The sequence below is a fragment of the Acinonyx jubatus genome, chromosome B3 (assembly GCF_027475565.1).
Source record: "Acinonyx jubatus isolate Ajub_Pintada_27869175 chromosome B3, VMU_Ajub_asm_v1.0, whole genome shotgun sequence".
NCBI classification, from domain to species: Eukaryota; Metazoa; Chordata; class Mammalia; order Carnivora; family Felidae; genus Acinonyx; species Acinonyx jubatus.
In genome coordinates, this window is record NC_069386.1 from 134,297,576 (window position 1) to 134,306,730 (window position 9,155).

At 55.8% G+C, this 9,155-nt stretch overlaps 1 long non-coding RNA gene across 1 annotated transcript; it reads left to right on the forward strand.

Annotated features, from left to right (window-relative positions):
- The first annotated feature begins 232 nt into the window (after positions 1-232).
- LOC113601433 (uncharacterized) lies at positions 233-6,749 on the forward strand. Its single transcript, XR_008299628.1, has 2 exons — positions 233-369; positions 5,571-6,749. It is a non-coding gene; the product is annotated as an uncharacterized LOC113601433 (long non-coding RNA).
- Positions 6,750-9,155: the final 2,406 nt, after the last annotated feature.

Here is a 9,155-nt window from a genome sequence, read left to right on the forward strand (position 1 = left end):
GCCCAATTCGGGGGAACTAAAAAGGGTTTTCTTGAGAGTGCCTTAATTCAGAACATCCTCCCTGAGTTTTCCTCCTGCCCTGGCCCTGAGCTTTTGGCCGCTCTGCCCAGGCAGTTCTGAAGCACTTTCCTTTGAAGCAGGGAGTTTATTTCGGGCCCACCGCATGACCAGTGATGGCAAGCCAAACTATAAGATGTTGTGCATCTCGGATTTCCTGTTTGAAGATTGCACCGGGGGAGGCTGCCATGCCGCCTTCGGTTCCTCCACGGCGGCGCGTCAATTACGGACCTCGCGGCAGAGAGCATCTCCGAGCGCTGGCCCTCACGTGACGTCGTCGTTTGTGATCCTTGACATGGAGGCCATATATGGGTATGTTTCTGGAACTCCCCAGGACGGAGAGAGAGAGAGAGAGAGAGAGAGAGAGAGAGAGAAGGGGAAAGAGGGTGGGGAACGGGAGCGAGCGGGGGGGGGGGGGGGCGGAATAAAAGAGACAGAGCCGGGGACACTGGGGGGCGTGAGAAGGGAGGCAAGTGTGGAGATGATGGAGAAGAAGGAAGAGGTGAAGGGGGGAGAGGATAAGGCATAAGTGAGAGAAGAAAAGAAAGAAGAAGACATAATTGGGGAAAGCGGGGAAGCAAAGGGAGAGGGACACTGAGATAATCAGGGGATGGAATGGAGCCAGGAGGGACTTGACAGAAGGGGGAGGAGAGGGGGAGGGGAGGGGGGGGAGACAGGCGGCTGGGAAGAGGGGGAGGAGAAGGGCGGATAGAGGGAAGGCAGGGAGGCAGAAGATGGACGGAACAAGAGCAAGGGAAACGAGGGAGGCAGAAGGGGGTTTGGGTTTGGGGTAAGGGGCCTGGGCAGACGAGGCAGAGCATGCCACAGGGGCAGGGTGGTTCAGGGATCCAGCTGCGGGGGGCCGGGACGCCGTGGGGTGCACCTGGGCTGCAGAGGGTAGGGGAGCAAACAAGCAAGCATGTGGACAAGCCCCAGCAGGCACACAGCGGAGGGAAGCCTTCCTCCAGGGCCAGGGAAGAGGGCCCCTGTTTCTGGGATAGACCCAATGGCACAAGATGTCAGCATCATCAGGTGGCAAGGACAACACCCACAGCCACGTGCACTGAGCGTCCGGGATGCTCCTGGCACGTTGCCAGACGCTTCCATCCCCACAGGCTGGCGTGGGGGAGGGGGCTGGAAACGTCACTTGGTCCATTCTGAATATTCTTCTGAATTTCAATTTCGAAGGCCCTTTCGCCTCGGAGGATTTTGGGTTTCCGACCCCGTAGCATGATTTCTTCATGCGGGGCGAAGGGCCAGCCAGGCACCCCTCCACTAACAAATGACGTCATCCTGCTGTACCCACACAACCTTCCTAGCAGGTGCTATGTCGCAGATGAGGAAACTGAGGCCCAGAGAGGTTGGGGGACTTGTCCATAATCCGACAATGTACAAGTGGTGGTTTACATCTGAACCAGGACTTTCTGACCCAAAAGGCAGTGCTTTTAGCCACAGCTCCACCTGCCATATAACAGGGAATCCGAATGTTGGGGCCAAACAAAGAACCCCACCCACAAGGCTACGAAAGTAAATTGGTGGACATTTGCTTTTTTTAACCTTGGCCCTTACTCATCCTAGCTGGGAGCATTAACACTGCAGTAAAGGTCCGCAAAGCCCAAGACAAAGACAGGCCGGCCTGTCCGTTGACGTCACGGGTTGGTCACGTCCAGAATGAACGGGTCGGGCTAAGTCAGCAGTTCCTGCCTGAAGCCGCACAGTAGAACCCTATGAAACGTACCTGTGCCTGACTCTTCCCCCAGAGATTCTTCTTGAAGGCATGTGAGCGGAGGGCCGAACAGCACTGACTTTTTAAAACTTTTTATTAACGTATCACACACACAAAAAGCGCACACAGGTGCACAGCTCCACCGAACTTTGCAAACAGAGGACACTCAGCATCTGCATCGAAGGGAGGATCTTAGCAGCCCTCCCCCACTTTTGCACCCGTCTTTGCCCCCGTCTCTACACGACCACCCACCTCCTCCTGCCAAGGAGGGGTGACCACTCCCCTGACCTCTAACAGTAAAGGTTGTTTTGAATGTCCTCCGAACGGCCTCATCCCTGTGTCTCCTTCCCGTGTGGTGCGAGATTCGTCCACATGACGGGTGTCCCTTCCCACAGCCGTGCGGTATCCTGAGCTGCCGGCTTCTCTGTTCCACTGGTGGCGGACTTCTGGGGAGTTTGGGACAATGATGAACAGTATAGCTCGAACATTCCAGCACACGTCTTTTGGTGCGTGCGTGTCCGCATTTCTGTTGGGCGTGCACCTCAGGTGGGAGTCACTGGGCCCCAGGGTGGGCACGTGTTCAACTCTAGTAAAGCGACCAGTTTTCCCAAGTTGTCATACCAGTGACAAATCCCCATTCCTGTCAGCCATGTAGAAGAATCCCAGTTGCAGGGCACCTGGGTGGCTCAGTCGGTTAAGCGTCCGACTTCGGCTCGGGTCTTGATCTCTCGGTTTGTGAGTTCGAGCCCCGCGTCGGGCTGTGTGCTGACAGCTCGGAGCCTGGAGCCTGCTTCAGATTCCGTGTCTCCCTCTCTCTCTGCCCCTCCCCCACCCACACTCTATCTCTCTCTCAAAAATAAAAGGAATTCAAAAACAAGAATCCCAGGTGTGCTAGCTTTTCTCATATCAGCCATTCTGATAGGTTTCAGCGGTATCTTGTTTCAGTTTTAATTGGCATGTCCCGGATGACAAACGACATCGAGTGTCGGAGAATCCCTGGCCTCAGTGATCTCTGAGGCCTCCACCTTTGTATAAGACCCCAGAGGTGGTCCTGTGCAACAGTCCTCCAGGGAGCATTTTCATGGAGACATGGGTAACAGAGGGACCGATAGATGCTGAGGCAGAAAGCGAACAACTGGTCGACCTGCAGGGAGGCAGGAGGAAGGACGTGACCACCAAGGAAAAGCCCCAAGGCTCACACTTGGCACCAGGGAGGTTCTATTTTCTGATCCTAAATAGAACCTTCCCTCCCTCCCTCTCTAGTCCCTCATCCCGCTTCATTTTTCTCTATAACACTTATCACCCCCCTTACCAATTACGTATTTATGTCATTTGTTTATTGCCTACCTCTCCCACCTAGAACAGTCTTTCTGTTCCCTGCTGCATGTCAGTGCCTACAACAGTGCCTGGGACGTAGTAAGTGCTCACTAAGTAACTGTTGAATGTATGTGCTACCAGGCAAGCCACACAGCTCCCAGGTCGGAACTGGGGAGGTCTATAGCCTTGTCTGTCAGCCTCAGCCTGACCCTTGGCCACCCGCCCACCCTCATACGCACACCCACACACACCACACCTGGCTTCTCCCTTCCAGACTTCCCTTCTTGTTTATTTTAGTCTCAATTCCCATAATTAAATGTGTGTGTGTGTGTGTGTGCATGCACGTATATGATGCAGGGGCAGTTCATAGAGCCCCACACCTAGCAGGGCCCAGAGAGGATGCCAAGAGCAGCATATTTTCCTAGGACAGCGATGCCTCTTCCAGGAAGGAGAGAAAGAGGGGGAGAGTGGAGGTAGGAAGAGCCAGCTAAGCGGAGAGGAGGGAGCTGGGATGTGGGTCAGTGCCGAGTCCTGAGAGGCTCTGACCCAGCACTGGAATATCACCCTCTAAAATAAGCACCCCTGCGGGCTTGGTGTCCTGGCCCCCGGCCCTGGCTGCCTCTTGATAGCAGTTTATTTTGGTTTCAAGAGATGAAGAACAGAGAAGAGTCTGATCCTTACCCTGGATGGGAGGTAGGGGGCGGACAGAGGGCACATGGTAGGGGGTTGAGGTGGCCAAGTCCTGAAAGGGAGGAAGACGCATCCATGGAAGGGAAGGAGGGGACTGAAGAGAAGACAGAGCCAAATCCCCTAATCTCTTCCTTTCTTTAAAATGGGCACTGTGTCCTCTGGCGTGTGGCCAACAGTACTTTCCTCTGGAACAATCCGGAACCCCTCAGTTTGGGGGTGGGGGCATGGCAAACTCCAGGGAGAGAAGACAGAAAATCTTCTCATTTCTAGAGCACAGAGTCGGGGTATAGCCCTCACCCTTCAGACGGGACAAAGGGGCAGGACGGCTTCATGTTCTATCAATACCCTACATGTGGGGGCGACACCCACAAGGATGAGGGCCCCTAGGGACGGGAGAGGGGCTGTCTGGTCCAGCCCTGTTCTCTCCAATGCCACCACATGTACGTAAGGGGACGAACCGTGGGCTCTTACAAGGGTTTCCATCAAAACGAGCAAATCTGGGGGCGCCCGGGTGGCTCAATCGGTTGAGTGTCCGACTTTAGCTCAGGTCATGATCTCAAGGTTCATGAGTTCCAGCCCCGCATCGGGCTCTGTGCTGACAGCTCAGAGCCTGGAGCCTGCTTCCGATTCTGTGTCTCCCTCTCTCCACTCCTCCCCTGTTCATGCTCTCTCTCCCTCTCTCTCTCAAAGAAAAAATATTAAAAAAAAATTTTTTTTTTTTAAATAAGCAAAACTGAGGTACAAGCTCAATCGTGGGACGTGATGCTCTTGAAGCCGGTTGGGGCCTTCCAGAGCTGTAACTGACCCTTCAGACAAGAGCGGCCAGGGCAGACCAATAAGACAGAAAGAAACGGCAGAGCCACTAGCCTCACCGCTCCCCACAAACTGCTGACTGTCCTCGGCTGGCAGTGTGAGCTACCCCTGCCCAGGGGTACGGAGTGAGGCCATCTGGCGTCCCTCCTGGCTCTCAGCTGTTGGGGAAAGACCCATGTGCGGGAGAGATCCTGGTGTCCAGGATCATCTGCCTGAGGGTTCCGACTTTCTCCAGGGAACGTCTTGCCCCCGGAGGGTGTCCTGGGCCTGGTGGGGACCTGGCTGGGACATGCTTGGCTAGCCCTGTGCAGATGGTGTCTTCCTTGTTGGGAGATGCTACCCACATGCAATCCCAGTTGGCACCGTGTCGTCTTATTTCCAGCACGGGCTCCGGCGTCTGATAATCCCGGCCTGTTCCTCACTTGCAGCGGGACCCTGGCCGTCACCCCGCACCTCACTGACTCTGTCTCATCTTCTGAGACATGAGCCATCTTCCCAGGGCTGCTAGGGGGTTAGATGGGATCCCAGGGCTGAAAGAGCCCACCCAGGGCTCAGCACTCAGGAGACACTCATCCTTGGGACTTCTTCCTCCCCACCCGGGAGGGAGGAAGGTGCATCTATAGAAAGGGAAGGAGGGGATCACCTGCCACCTGCAGGGAGGTGGCAGGAGGGGAAGGCATCTCCCAGGGGTCAGGCAAGCTCAGGTGGCCGGTGGGGCTTCGGCTGGTCCATCCTGGAGGCTGCTGACCCGATCAGCTGGTCAGGTCACTTGACTTACCATGCCTGGGTCACCCTTTAAAACTCAGAAACAAAGCTAAACCCAACTTAGCTGCTGGGAACATGTTTTCCATGCACATAAATGTGTCCATGGCAGGCCTGGGAGCTTTCTATTGCCTCTTGGCAGGAGAGAAAGGCCTCTCGCAACAAGACCACCATGTAGACCCTCCCACCCATCTTTCCTTCCCAGGGATGAGCCCCTGGTTGTGCCGGATGCTGGACAGCCTGCGGGGTGCAGCAGCTCCTGGCTGGCCCCTCACCATCTACGCAGAGCGAGGGCCACGTTGCGGCCCATCCCCCCATCACTGCGGTGACAAGGAGAAGGCAGATACCTCTCACATGCACTCCCTGGTCCCGCCAGTGTGGACTCGGAGCTCACAGGGAGTGCGGTGGCTGCCCCAGGCGTGCAGCTGTTACCAATTTGGCAGGCGAAGGGCAGTGGACCGCTCCCAGGCTTCGGCTTTCACCTCGGCCTTGCTCCTTGGGGAATCCAAAGTGGCCGGTGAGGTGACATCACAGAGGTGTCGGCCAGCCCCGCTGCTCTGGGGACGGCCCCGGGCTTGCCCTGATGAGGAGGGCCTGGGTTCTGGGTGTGATGGGGCAGGGCCGGGGGCAGACCTGGCATCCCATTGCATGGTGAACTCCGCGACGGTGACACGTCCTCCCACTAGCCCGTGTCCCACACAGAACTGAGAGAAAAGAATGTTGGAACTGGAAGGCCCTAGGAGTTCATCCGCCCCAGCACCCTTTTTCTGAGGGAAGGGAAACCGAGCTGGACAGCGAGAGGAGTTGTCAAGGCTTCGCAGAGGCCACAGCTTCCAGAAACTCCTTCCCTGCCTCTCTGCGGCTCCCTCCCAAGCTTACGGTGTGATCTTAGCGGTTGATCGTCACATCGTGCTGCAGACCCTACCACCCAAGTTGTTGGGCAAAGCGGCAGGAATCCCACCACACAGGAAGACGGGCTGGACTTCCTCGTGAGCACATTTACGATGCCTGTTACCCCTGCAGACTCCCAGAGATGCTCCGGTGGGGAGGATGTGGTTTACAATAGACCACAAGACCCACTGAGCAGCCGGAGGCTTCAAGTATAGGCAGTTTGGGTGTCAATGTCAATGTCATTGTGCCTCATTGTTCCCCCTCCCGAAGGTCAGGTTGGGGCCACTTCCTACAGAGCCCAGTGGCTAAAAGTCCAGACTCTGGAGTCACCGGTCAGCTCCACCGCCACTTGCTAGCTGGGTGACCTTGGACAGCTCACTTGACCTCTCTGAGCCTTGGCTTCCTGCTATATAAAATTGAAAGAAAAATGATAGTACCCGTAGCTCATAAGAAAATGTATTTATCTTCCTTAGAATAAAGCCTTATAAATGTTGGTGGTTTTTATTAGCTTAAACTTCCTGATAGAGACGGAGGGGATGGGGGGTGGCTGGAAACAGTGGCTCTTAACTGAGGACAATTTCCTCCCAGGGGACGTTTGACAATTCCTGGAGACATTTTTGGTGGCCACAACTGAAGGGGGGTTGCTACTGGCATCTAGCGGGTAGAGGGCAGGGATGCTTCTAAACATCCTACAAAGCACAGAACAGCCTCCCCAGTATGGAATTCACCGTCCAAATGGCCACAGTGCTGTGGTGGAGAAAAGCCTGGTTTGCCGTGGGAAAAGGGCCAGTGTGAATAGAATGAGGTCTGCACTGAGTGGATGAGGGGAAGGAGCAAGGGTCTCTCCTTTGCTCCTTGGGGGGCAGCTTTGGATTTCAGGAATAGCTGCCATCAGGAGGGCCGGGTGTTTGGATTTCAAATGCCCTTGACTATTATAGGCATGGCTCATTGAATGTGCTCATAAACCAGCCCTGAAGGTCACTGCAGAGGGAAACGCCGTCAGGTTCGAGCAGGGAAAAAAGAACGGCCTTGGTGATCATTATGCAGTTTGGGGTTTCTCCATTTAGCAGGAAAGGGGGGACCCTAGGTGGGTCGCAGCCCTGCCACGGCCGGGCTCCTACCGGTGGCTGGTGCATGTGGACACGTGCACACAAGCACACTATGCACACGGAGCTCACACTCTTCAAGTGAAGACAAGAGGTGCATTTGATCCACAAGCTGGCACGACAGTTGGCGAATGGGCTAGTCTTATAAAAATATTAAATCAGTGTTGAAGTCTCTTGTTTTCTAAAAATACGGCTCTCCATGTCTTTCTCGGTGCGTGTGTGCGTGCACAGGTGGGGTGAAAGGCGGCTGACACATTGACAAGAGCTCGGACCTAGCCACCAGGGTGCTGGGTCTCGGCCCCTCTGGAAAGTTCTATGTGACTCTAGACAAATCGTTCCCCTCTCTGGGGCCCTAAATGGAGAAAGGGCACTGTTCGGAATACAGGGCCCTCCGAACTCTGAGTGTGAAACCAGAACGGGCAGTTATAAGTCAGTGCGTTCGTGTGTCTTTGTTCTCTGAGATCAAGAATTCTACGCATAAATCAGTAGAACTGGAATTCAAATCAAGCCTACCTACGTATTTTCAAAACAGAAATTAAAAAATGGGATACGGATGATTTTGGAAGAGTCTGTGAATCGTGGGATTGGGCCCCTCATCACACGTAATTTCAAAAATAATGGCTGCTGGCCAGAACTCAGTTAATGTGCACAAGACACTCTCTCTCACATGTGCACACCCACGGTCTTGTACGTGCCCCACGGGGGCTGGCCCCCCGGAAGCCCCCGGGGACCCCTGGCACGAGCCTGACACGGGGAAGAAGGGCGTGTGATGTCTCACACCGTCCTGGGGGAAAGATGTGACCGTCTCCTTTTCACAGCTGAGGAAGTAGATCAGAGACTTTGAGATTCATGTCCAAGTTCAGTTAGTACAGGGTTCGGATTTTTAAGATTCCTTTCTCTTTCTCTGTTCTTCCTCTTTCTCCCTTACTTCCCAGTTTTCCGGGGGCCACAGCCGACAGCCAGCAGCGGCTGTAAACTGCACTGTCATAGCTCCTGGCCTGGTCCCCGAGGAGCATGTGACCCGGGCACGCACCCACGCCTGCCATAGCCAGAGTTCTGCTCAGGGGGTGGCTGCCGGCCTGCTGCAAGGTCCTGCCAGCCTCCGGGCTCCTGGGATGGGAGCCGACTTTTCTGTTGCCTCAGGGCCTGTTTTGTAGCCCCTTCTGGCCGGCCAGCTGGTCCCTCAGTCCTTGCCCTCCCCTCAGGGGCCCCGGGCCTATGTTGAACAGCAGCGCCTGGCCGACAGGATCAGGTGTCTGTTGTGCTACACGTCCCGGGAGAGAGAGGCTTGGGGCCTAAAGATCATCTGTGGGCTACAGTGCCCAGCGGCCTTTCTGACCCGGGGCAGTCGGTGCCTGTCTGGCTGAGGGCTGCTGCCTCCCCCGGGGCGGGGGGTAAACGGGGGAAAGGCAGATCCTGGGAGAATGTAAAGAGGCCGTGTGGCCCGGTGGTCTTGACGGGGCCTCTGAGGCCTCTGAGACCAGCCCCGCACACCTTCCTCACCCCCCTTCTCCCTCGGTGCCCCCACCCTCGCTCCACCTGTCTGCACAGGCGTGCCCTTGGACCCTCTTGCACTTGGAATGCCCATTCCGTCCTGCCGTCAGGCGGGTTCTGCGGAGCAGTGGTGTGGGGCTGAGTGGCTGGATCTCCGGTGGCCTGCTGAGTGCCCCCTCTCTGCGCAGGTCCTTCTCACCTGTCGGTCAGGAGTCATAACTGGCACCTTCCTCGTGGGGCGGCTTGGGGTGACCCGAGTAACATGCCAAGACAGTCTGAGTCAGTGCTGCCTGAGACAA